Source organism: Lathyrus oleraceus, chromosome 7 (genome assembly GCF_024323335.1).
Source record: "Lathyrus oleraceus cultivar Zhongwan6 chromosome 7, CAAS_Psat_ZW6_1.0, whole genome shotgun sequence".
NCBI lineage: Eukaryota > Viridiplantae > Streptophyta > Magnoliopsida > Fabales > Fabaceae > Lathyrus > Lathyrus oleraceus.
This window is the reverse complement of record NC_066585.1, coordinates 158,059,172-158,071,187: the sequence shown is the minus strand read 5'-3', so window position 1 is coordinate 158,071,187 and position 12,016 is coordinate 158,059,172.

Genomic DNA, 12,016 nt, shown 5'->3' with positions numbered 1-12,016 from the left:
AGTTAGCTTTTGTAATCAATTAGATAATGTGAGAATTATTTTTCATTAATGAGTATTATTGAATTAGTCTTAATATGGTATCAGGAGCAACATATTTTTCTCTTCCTTCATTCAATTCTCACCATGCTCCATGTAACACTCCGATGAAATTAAGATAATTGTTTAAATTAAGTTAATATTTTATCTATTAATTTAATTAAATAATTAGAAAATTATTGGATTATTAATATTATTATTGGGATAATATTATTGGGTTTTATTATTGGAGTATATAAGTTGGAATAATAAAAAGTCCTAATTTTGGAAAAGGGTTTTTGGCACGTGAAAAGAAAAACACAGAGAAGCGGTTGAAAGTGGAAAAAGGGCAAAAAGGCAGAGCAGGAGAAGAGGAAAAGTTTGAAGCTAACGGAATTGCCGGATTTACTCAGGTAAGGGGGGTTTATCATCGGTTAAAGGGCATTATGTGATAATATGTACTGGGTAGTGATAACCATTGTTTTACCTCTGATTAGATTGATGCATGATGAATTTGTGGACTTTTTGGATAAACGAAATTGGGGTATAATTGAGGAAGAATTCGTAGGAATTAGATGTAAAAGTGTCAGATTTTGTGTAATCGAATAAGAGATGAATTGTGTTGAAAATATGAACGATTTCTGTGTAGAAATTGGACTGTGGAAGGTTGGATTGGGTAGATCTCGTAGCAGAGAAAGCCATTGCAGATCTGAGAGTTCTGGTTTCTGGTCATACGCGTATGGCACTAGGCAATACGCGTATGAGATGGCTGGTACGCGTATGGCACTAGGCAATACGCGTACGGGTGAAAAAGATGATATTTTGAACGTAAATTGGTCTCTGTTGGTACGCGTAATGGGAGATTGTTACGCGTAGCATACGCGTATGGGATAGGTAATACGCGTATGAGTTGGGCGAGGAATTGCGCAATACGCGTATGAGAGTGGGCAATACGCGTATGGATTTGGTCAGGCGTGGGCAATACGCGTATGGGCATAGGCAATACGCGTATGGGCAGAATTGTGATTTTCTGTGCTGTTGTCGTGCAGTTTTTGGTTGTTTAGGCTGAGTGATGTACTTAGCTGATGTATGATGTAGCAGGGATCATTTCCCGTTGTTTTGAGTAGTATAGGTATTAGTAGAATGTGCTAATACTGTATTTGATTATGTGGCATGATGTGATATGCTTTTGTGATAAAATGTATTAATGATGTGTGATGATAAGCATGATGCTGTGAATGTATCAGTTATGTATGCATGTGGGAATAGACTGTTTTATGGCTTTGAGTGTGAGCTTATGTCTATTCTTGAATTGTTGCTGTTGTGGTTGCATTGCTAGGTGATTAGCATGCTTATTTTAGCCTTTGGGGCTGTAGCTAATTCCCATGGTGAGGAATTAGTGAGTGAACCATAGTGGGTTTGTTGTTGATGTTTGCATGCTAGATGATTAGTGTGCATAGTCTAGCCTTCGGGGCTGTAGCTAATTCCCATGGTGAGGAATTAGTGAGTGAGTCACTAGGTCTCAAATGAGTGAGACTAGTGAGCTTAGTAGCCGTATCTGGAGGGATCGGTGAGCTTGAACTGTATGTTCAAGAATAGTCGGTACCGCAGGTGTGGAGTCTCATTTCATAATGAATGTATGGCATATAATATGAATGGATGTATTCCAGTATTATATGTGTGTTATGTGTTGTGTTGTTGATGTTGAGTATGGTTGAGATTATACATATGCTATATATATTACTGTTGAATATGATGTTTGAACGGATATTGCCGTTGCTGAGTGCGTAGTCTGATTTGGGTGAATTGATGTGTTATTTACTTAGCATTACATGTTGTTCTATAATGCTTATTATATTGATTGAGGAACTCACCCTTACATCTATTTTTCAGGTAACGAGCAGTGAGTTGAGTAGAGGCTAGTGCTATGGAGTCTAGTGTCGTCCTTAGTGGGTCATGCTCTGGTAGATGTAACATCGGGAGGGAATGTTTGACTATGTTTTAATTTAGTTGTTGATTCAACTTTACATGTAATGTAGTACATGATTTGAATGTCGATGTTTTGTACCCGCTGCGAATTATGCAAAAGAGTCTTATTTTGATTTAATAAATGAGCATGACAGGATATTTTGATATTTGTTGTGAAATGATTGTGTGACACCCTTCGGGGCATAGTTACTCTGATTGATATGTTATTATTTTAACTAAATATTTTGGGGTATTTAGAAGGGTGTTACATTAGTGGTATCAGAGCATAGTCGGTCGAGTCGAGTCGTAATTATTCTGTTTCCCCTGTACGGTATAGGTGTTGTGTAACCTATCAGTACTCATTGTTTTAGTTTGTTTGGGTTTTCAGAATAGAGATGGCTGGAAGAGGTAGAGATGATGCTGCAATTGCTGAGGCTCTGGGTATGCTAGCTGGAGTACTTGGAGGAAATCCGAATGTTGTGGGAATGGGAGCTGCTCGTCAACTGAGTGAGTTCCAGAAGAACAATCCTCCAATGTTTAAGGGAGCATACGATCCAGATGGCGCTCAGAAGTGGTTGAAGGAGATCGAGAGAATCTTCCGAGTAACTGAGTGTGCCGATAACCAGAAGGTCAGGTTCGGTACGCATATGCTGTCAGAAGAAGCTGATGATTGGTGGGTTGCTACCCGCACTGAGTTGGAAGCTGCTGGAGATGCTGAGATCACTTGGGCTGTGTTCAGAGAGAGATTTCTGAGGAAGTACTTTCCAGAGGATGTCAGAGGAAAGAAAGAAATAGAATTCTTGGAATTGAAGCAGGGTAACCGGTCTGTTACTGAGTATGCTGCTAAGTTCACAGAGCTGTCAAAGTATTATACTCCCTATAGTGAGGCTACTGGGGAATTTTCCAAATGTGTGAAGTTTGAGAACGGGTTGCGTCCCGAGATCAAGCAGGCGATTGGATATCAGCGGATCAGGGTGTTTTCTGATTTGGTTGACTGTTGCAGGATTTTCGAACAGGATTCCAAGGCTAGAGCAGAGAGCTATCAGCAAAGGGTTGATAGGAAAGGTAAGAATCAGATTGATCGTGGAAAACCGTATGCAGCTGGCAAAGGTTTCCAGCGGCAGAGTGGGATGAAGAGGCCTAGTGGGGGAGACTCTAGTGCCCCTGTTAAGTGTTATAGATGTGGTCGGGCTGGACATCGTGTTCATGAGTGTACCAGTGCTGAGATGAAGTGTTTCAAGTGTGGAAAAGGTGGTCATTTGGCTGCAGAGTGTCGGTTGAAGACTGTGACTTGTTTCAACTGTGGAGAAGTGGGTCATATCAGTCCACAGTGTCCTAAGCCGAAGAAAGAGAATCAGTCAGGAGGCAAGGTCTTTGCTTTATCGGGTTCTGATACTTCTGCAGATGATCGTTTGATCCGAGGTACGTGTTATATTAATGGCTTTCCTCTTGTAGCTATTATTGACACAGGTGCTACTCATTCCTTTATATCTTTGGATTGTGCTGTGAAACTTAAGTTAGAGATATCTGAGATGCTGGGTAGTATGGTGATTGATACTCCTGCGAAGGGTTCAGTGACTACTACTTCAGTTTGTTTAAATTGTTCTTTGAGTATGTTTGGTAGAGACTTTGGGATAGACCTTGTGTGTCTTCCACTAGTGCAGATTGATGTTATCTTGGGAATGAACTGGTTGGTGTTTAACCGAGTTTCTATCAACTGTTTTGATAAGACTGTGATATTCCCTGAGATTGAAGAAGGAAAGGATTTGTTTCTATCTGCAAGGCAGGTGAATGAGGCAGTAGTAGATGGGGCAGAGTTGTTTATGCTGTTAGCGACTATGGACGCTAAAGATAAACTGGTGATTGGTGATCTAGCTATGGTGTGTGATTTTCCTGATGTGTTTCCGGAAGAGGTAAATGAATTGCCGCCAGAGCGTGAAGTTGAGTTCTCGATTGATTTGGTACCTGGTACTAGACCGATATCGATGGCTCCGTATCGTATGTCTGCTGTTGAGTTAGCTGAATTGAAGAGTCAGCTGGAAGATCTGTTGGATAAGAAATTTATTCGTCCGAGTGTGTCACCGTGGGGTGCACCAGTATTGTTGGTTAAGAAGAAAGAAGGTACTATGAGGTTGTGTGTGGACTACAGGCAATTGAATAAAGTGACGATCAAGAATCGGTATCCTTTGCCGAGGATTGATGATTTGATGGATCAGTTGGTTGGTGCGAGTGTGTTCAGCAAGATAGATTTGAGATCTGGGTATCATCAGATACGTGTGAAAACTGAGGATATTCAGAAGACTGCTTTCAGAACAAGGTATGGACATTATGAGTATTCTGTAATGCCTTTTGGTGTGACTAATGCGCCTGGAGTATTTATGGAGTATATGAATAGGATTTTCCATCCGTACCTAGACAAGTTTGTGGTAGTGTTTATTGATGACATTTTGGTGTATTCGAAATCTGAAGAAGAGCATGCTGAGCATTTGAGAGTGGTTTTAGAAGTTCTCCGAGAAAAGAAGTTATTTGCTAAACTCTCTAAATGTGAATTTTGGTTAGAAGAGGTTAGTTTTCTTGGTCATGTGATTTCAAGAGGTGGTGTTGCTGTTGATCCTTCTAAGATAGAAGCGGTATCTAAGTGGGAAGCTCCGAAGTCTGTTTCTGAGATAAGGAGTTTTCTTGGACTTGCAGGTTATTATAGGAAGTTCATTGAGGGATTTTCTAAGTTGGCGTTACCGTTGACGATGTTGACTAGAAAGGGGCAAGCGTTTGTTTGGGACTCAAAATGTGAAGAAGGTTTCCAAGAGTTAAAGAGGAGGTTAACTACTGCTCCTATTCTGATATTACCGAGTTCGTCGGAACTATTCGAGGTTTATTGTGATGCTTCATTGTTGGGTTTGGGTGGTGTGTTGTTGCAGAATAAGCAGGTTATAGCTTATGCTTCGAGACAACTGAGAGTTCATGAGAGGAACTATCCGACGCACGATTTAGAGTTGGCAGCTGTGGTGTTTGTTCTGAAGTTGTGGAGGCACTATTTGTATGGGTCAAGATTTGAGGTTTTCAGTGACCATAAGAGTTTAAAGTATTTGTTTGATCAGAAAGAGCTAAATATGAGACAGAGGAGATGGTTAGAATTTCTGAAGGATTATGATTTTGGTTTGAATTACCATCCGGGTAAAGCAAATGTAGTGGCTGATGCATTGAGTCGGAAATCATTGCATATGTCTATGCTAATGGTTAAAGAGTTGGATTTAATTGAACAGTTTAGAGATTTGAGTTTGGTGTGTGAGAGTACTCACAATAGTGTTAAATTGGGAATGTTGAAGTTAACGAGTAATATTTTGGATGAGATCAGGGAGGGTCAGAAATCCGATATGCTTTTGGTTGATAAGTTGACTTTAGTGAATCAAGGTCAAGGTGGTGAATTCAGAGTTGATGAGAATGGTGTTTTGAGATTTGGTAGTCGGGTGTGTATTCCGGATGTTACTGAACTTAAGAAGAGCATTCTTGAAGAAGGACATCGTAGTGGTTTGAGTATTCATCCTGGAGCTACGAAGATGTATCATGATTTGAAAAAGTTATTTTGGTGGCCGGGAATGAAGAAAGAAATTGCGAGTTTTGTTTATTCCTGTTTGACTTGTCAGAAGTCAAAGATTGAGCATCAGAAGCCGTCTGGGCTAATGCAACCGTTGGCTATTCCAGAGTGGAAGTGGGATAGTATCAGTATGGATTTTGTTTCTGGTTTGCCGAGGACAGGTAAGAATTTTGAGGCTATATGGGTAATTGTTGATAGATTGACGAAGTCGGCTCATTTCATTCCGATCAGAATGGATTATCCGTTAGAGAGATTAGTCGAGTTGTATATTGAGAAGATTGTAAGTTTGCATGGTATTCCGTCGAGTATTGTTTCGGACAGAGATCCTAGATTTACATCGAAATTTTGGGAAGGTTTGCAGAGAGCTTTGGGAACTAAGCTGCGATTGAGTTCTGCATATCATCCGCAGACTGATGGTCAGACTGAGAGGACGATTCAGTCACTAGAGGATCTTTTGAGAGCTTGTGTTTTGGAAAAGGGAGGTGCTTGGGATTGTTATTTACCTTTGATTGAGTTTACCTACAACAATAGTTTTCATTCGAGCATTGGTATGGCACCGTTTGAAGCTTTGTATGGTAGGAGATGTCGGACACCTTTATGTTGGTATGAGTCCGGTGAGAGTGCTGTGGTTGGACCGGAGATTGTTCAACAAACTACGGAAAGGATTAAGATGATTCAGGAGAAGATGAGAATTGCTCAGAGTCGTCAGAAGAGTTATCATGATAAGAGGAGGAAGTCACTTGAGTTCCAAGAGGGAGATCATGTGTTTCTTCGTGTCACTCCGATAACTGGTGTTGGTCGAGCTTTGAAGTCAAAGAAGTTGACACCTCGTTTTATTGGTCCTTATCAGATTTTGGAGAGGATAGGAGAGGTAGCCTATCGTATCGCTTTACCGCCGTCGCTTGCGAATTTGCATGAGGTTTTTCATGTGTCTCAGTTGAGGAGGTACATTCATGATCCGTCGCATGTAGTCCAAGTAGATGATGTACAGGTGAGAGATAACCTGACTGTTGAAACATCACCAATGAGGATCGAGGATCGAGAGTTGAAGCAGTTGCGGGGTAAAGAGATCGCCTTGGTGAAGGTAGCTTGGGGAGGACCAGCAGGTGGCAATGTGACTTGGGAACTTGAGAGTCAGATGAAGGAGTCTTATCCTGAGTTGTTCGCCTGAGGTATGTTTTCGAGGACGAAAACTCTTTTAGTGGGGGAGAGTTGTAACACCCCGATGAAATTAAGATAATTGTTTAAATTAAGTTAATATTTTATCTATTAATTTAATTAAATAATTAGAAAATTATTGGATTATTAATATTATTATTGGGATAATATTATTGGGTTTTATTATTGGAGTATATAAGTTGGAATAATAAAAAGTCCTAATTTTGGAAAAGGGTTTTTGGCACGTGAAAAGGAAAACACAGAGAAGCGGTTGAAAGTGGAAAAAGGGCAAAAAGGCAGAGCAAGAGAAGAGGAAAAGCTTGAAGCTAACGGAATTGCCGGATTTACTCAGGTAAGGGGGGTTTATCATCGGTTAAAGGGCATTATGTGATAATATGTACTGGGTAGTGATAACCATTGTTTTACCTCTGATTAGATTGATGCATGATGAATTTGTGGACTTTTTGGATAAACGAAATTGGGGTATAATTGAGGAAGAATTCGTAGGAATTAGATGTAAAAGTGTCAGATTTTGTGTAATCGAATAAGAGATGAATTGTGTTGAAAATATGAACGATTTCTGTGTAGAAATTGGACTGTGGAAGGTTGGATTGGGTAGATCTCGTAGCAGAGAAAGCCATTGCAGATCTGAGAGTTCTGGTTTCTGGTCATACGCGTATGGCACTAGGCAATACGCGTATGAGATGGCTGGTACGCGTATGGCACTAGGCAATACGCGTACGGGTGAAAAAGATGATATTTTGAACGTAAATTGGTCTCTGTTGGTACGCGTAATGGGAGATTGTTACGCGTAGCATACGCGTATGGGATAGGTAATACGCGTATGAGTTGGGCGAGGAATTGCGCAATACGCGTATGAGAGTGGGCAATACGCGTATGGATTTGGTCAGGCGTGGGCAATACGCGTATGGGCATAGGCAATACGCGTATGGGCAGAATTGTGATTTTCTGTGCTGTTGTCGTGCAGTTTTTGGTTGTTTAGGCTGAGTGATGTACTTAGCTGATGTATGATGTAGTAGGGATCATTTCCCGTTGTTTTGAGTAGTATAGGTATTAGTAGAATGTGCTAATACTGTATTTGATTATGTGGCATGATGTGATATGCTTTTGTGATAAAATGTATTAATGATGTGTGATGATAAGCATGATGCTGTGAATGTATCAGTTATGTATGCATGTGGGAATAGACTATTTTATGGCTTTGAGTGTGAGCTTATGTCTATTCTTGAATTGTTGCTGTTGTGGTTGCATTGCTAGGTGATTAGCATGCTTATTTTAGCCTTTGGGGCTGTAGCTAATTCCCATGGTGAGGAATTAGTGAGTGAACCATAGTGGGTTTGTTGTTGATGTTTGCATGCTAGATGATTAGTGTGCATAGTCTAGCCTTCGGGGCTGTAGCTAATTCCCATGGTGAGGAATTAGTGAGTGAGTCACTAGGTCTCAAATGAGTGAGACTAGTGAGCTTAGTAGCCGTATCTGGAGGGATCGGTGAGCTTGAACTGTATGTTCAAGAATAGTCGGTACCGCAGGTGTGGAGTCTCATTTCATAATGAATGTATGGCATATAATATGAATGGATGTATTCCAGTATTATATGTGTGTTATGTGTTGTGTTGTTGATGTTGAGTATGGTTGAGATTATACATATGCTATATATATTACTGTTGAATATGATGTTTGAACGGATATTGCCGTTGCTGAGTGCGTAGTCTGATTTGGGTGAATTGATGTGTTATTTACTTAGCATTACATGTTGTTCTATAATGCTTATTATATTGATTGAGGAACTCACCCTTACATCTATTTTTCAGGTAACGAGCAGTGAGTTGAGTAGAGGCTAGTGCTATGGAGTCTAGTGTCGTCCTTAGTGGGTCATGCTCTGGTAGATGTAACATCGGGAGGGAATGTTTGACTATGTTTTAATTTAGTTGTTGATTCAACTTTACATGTAATGTAGTACATGATTTGAATGTCGATGTTTTGTACCCGCTGCGAATTATGCAAAAGAGTCTTATTTTGATTTAATAAATGAGCATGACAGGATATTTTGATATTTGTTGTGAAATGATTGTGTGACACCCTTCGGGGCATAGTTACTCTGATTGATATGTTATTATTTTAACTAAATATTTTGGGGTATTTAGAAGGGTGTTACACTCCACGTTGAATTTTCTTCTTCAAAGAATCCCACGGTTGCACATACTATGGTCGCACCAATCACACGGTTGAAAGTTCCTTCGTCAAACATGGTTATCCACCCGGCTTCCAGCATCGTCCCAAAAATTCATATATCAATTCAACCTCTGCAGAAACTTCTGATGCTGATGTTCCTCCTATCTCCTCCACTATTAATGTCCAAGATCAATATAATCAGTTGATTACCCTCTTACAACAACACCTCACCAACAACACTCCTCCACCCACCACTCCTCTAGATTTCAACTTCAACTCGGTGATTTCTTCGAATGGTAATGTCAACAACATTTCTCCTCCAATGAGTAAGCTTCTTGCACCTTGTATAATAGATATTGATTCTACACACCATATAACATATTCCCTATCCAAAATTTCTAATTATCATACTATCCTTACTTTCACAATGAAAATTCCAAATGGTCATACAACTCATGCTACTATTTCTGGAACTGTTATTCTATATAATTTTATTACTCTTACGAATATTTATTGAATTCCTTCCTTCACTATTAACTTAATTTTTATTCCTCAACTCACTTCTACTTCAAACTGTTTTTTAAATTTCCATACTGACAAATGTTTGATTTTGCAGAATTCATCCTATAAAACGATTAGCTAACGGATATGGTGATTTATATATCTTTCATGCTCAACCTCTATGTTGTAATACATTTCCTCTTTCTAGTAGCAATTTAGTCTCTTCTTTAGAGCATGATGCTACCTTCTGGCATCATAGGTTAGGGAACATTTATGATTATGTACACCAATGTATAACAACAAAATTTCCTTTTATCCCTTTTAATAAAACTAGCCCCTGTGACATTTGCCAATTTTCTAAACAAAAACGTCTCCTTTGTCCTATTAGTCATAGTGTTTCATCCAATATGTTTGATCTCGCTCATGCTGACATTTGGGGCACCTATTCCATCCCTTCTATTGATGGACATCATTTTTTTTACCCTTGTAGATGACTATAACCATTTTACATGGATAATTTTGATGAAACTTAAAATTGAAAAACGCAAACATATTTCTACTTTCAATTCCTTTATTGAGAATCAATTCAAAACCTCCCTTAAATGTCGTAGAAATGATAATGGTACTAAATTTCTCATGCATGATTTTTTTTAATTCTAAAGGGATTCTTCATCAATGCTCTTGTATTGAATGTCCAAAGCAAAATGGTTTGGTTGAAAGGAAGAACCAACATATCTTGAATGTTGCTCGTGCGCTTTCCTTTCAAGCAAACCTTCCTAATTTTTTTTGGCATTTATCAATACAACATGTTGTATATCTTATAAATAGAATTCCCTCACGTTTACTGAAAAACAAATCCTCTTTCAACTTTTATATAACAAGGATCCCCCACTTTTGCATTTAAAAACTTTTGGTTGTCTTGCTTTTTCCTCTAATTGTTCATAGAACTAAATTCGACACTCGTATTAGGAAAATTGTTTTTTTAGGTTTTAAAAATGGCACAAAAGGATACTTGCTATATGATTTGAATTCTCATGATCTTTTTGTTTCTAGGAATGTGGTTTTTTGTGAATCTATCTTCCCTTTTCATACTAATATTTAGCCAACCTACAACTTTCCTAAACCTATTATTATCACCACTAAACCTGACCTTGACCATATCCTACCTTCCCCACCCAGTGCACTGGAAACCTGGACCCACTTCACCTATTCATCCTTTCATACATTACCTTCTTCATTCCCATAACAAATACTATCCTACTTCCCCAGCCACCTCCCCTGACCAAACCAAACCCCCTCATCCCCTCTTTACACACTTCCAATAAAATTAGTCGCTCACCTAGCTATCTAAATGACTACCATTGTTACCTTCTGTATAACCACCCAACAACCAACAATATTTCCCATGATAATCCCTTCCATCTTTCCTCTGTCCTCACCTACACCAATTTCTCTCCATCATATAAAAACTTTTTCCTTTCCATCTCCACCTTCACTGAACCAAAAATCTATAACCAAGCCTTTAAACTAGAATGTTGGAACCGTGCTATGCAAGCTGAACGTGATGCCCTCACATCCACCAACAATTGTTCTATAGTTGACTTACCCCCTAACAAGACACACATAGATTGTAAATGGATATGTAAAAGTAAATTTCATGCATATGGCTCTATTAAGTTCTATAAAGCACTTCCTGTCGCAAAGGGTTATACTTAAGTCGAAGGTATTGATTATTGACACTTTCTCTCCAATCGTAAAGCATACCATAGTAAGATCCTTACTCGCTTTAGCTTTTGTCAAAGGCTGGTTTTCAGAGCAATTAGACGTTAACAAAGCCTTCTTACATGGTGACCTTCATGAAGAGGTCTATATAACATTACCCAAAGGCCTTATTTTACCCTCCTCTGTCGGCAACAATCTTAAAGTGTTCAAGATGCAAAAGTCCCTTTATGGACTTAAACAAACAAGAAAACATTGGTATTCTAAGTTGTCTGATTCTTTACTTTCAATAGGTTACAAACATTCTCTTTCTACTTATTCTTTATTTACTAAACATCACAATTCTTCCTTTATTGCTTTACTTATTTATGTCGATGACATTGTCCTTGATGGAAATGATTTTACAGAAATTCAATATGTTAAATCACACCTTCATAACTGTTTTAAAATTAAAAATTTAGGGAATCTTAGATATTTTCTTGACATTGAAGTCGCCTGCTCTTCCAAAGGCATCGTTATTAATCAAATAAAATATACATTGGAACTTTTGGAAGATTGTGGGCAACTTGCTACCAAACTATCTAAGGCTCCCTATGACCCTTCCCTTAAACTTGATTGTGCTGACTCTCCTACTTTAGAGGATGAAACTCAATACAGACACCTCATCGGAAAGCTTTTATATTTAATTACAACTCGTCCCGATATTGATTTTTCTGTTCAACAACTTAGCCAATATCTTTCCAAACCCAAAATAATTCATTTTAAAGTTGATGTTCAAATATTACAATATTTAAAAACTTTCCCTGCTAGTGGCTTATTTTATTCCGCAACCACTAATTTAACTTTATTTGGCTTTGTGGATTCTGA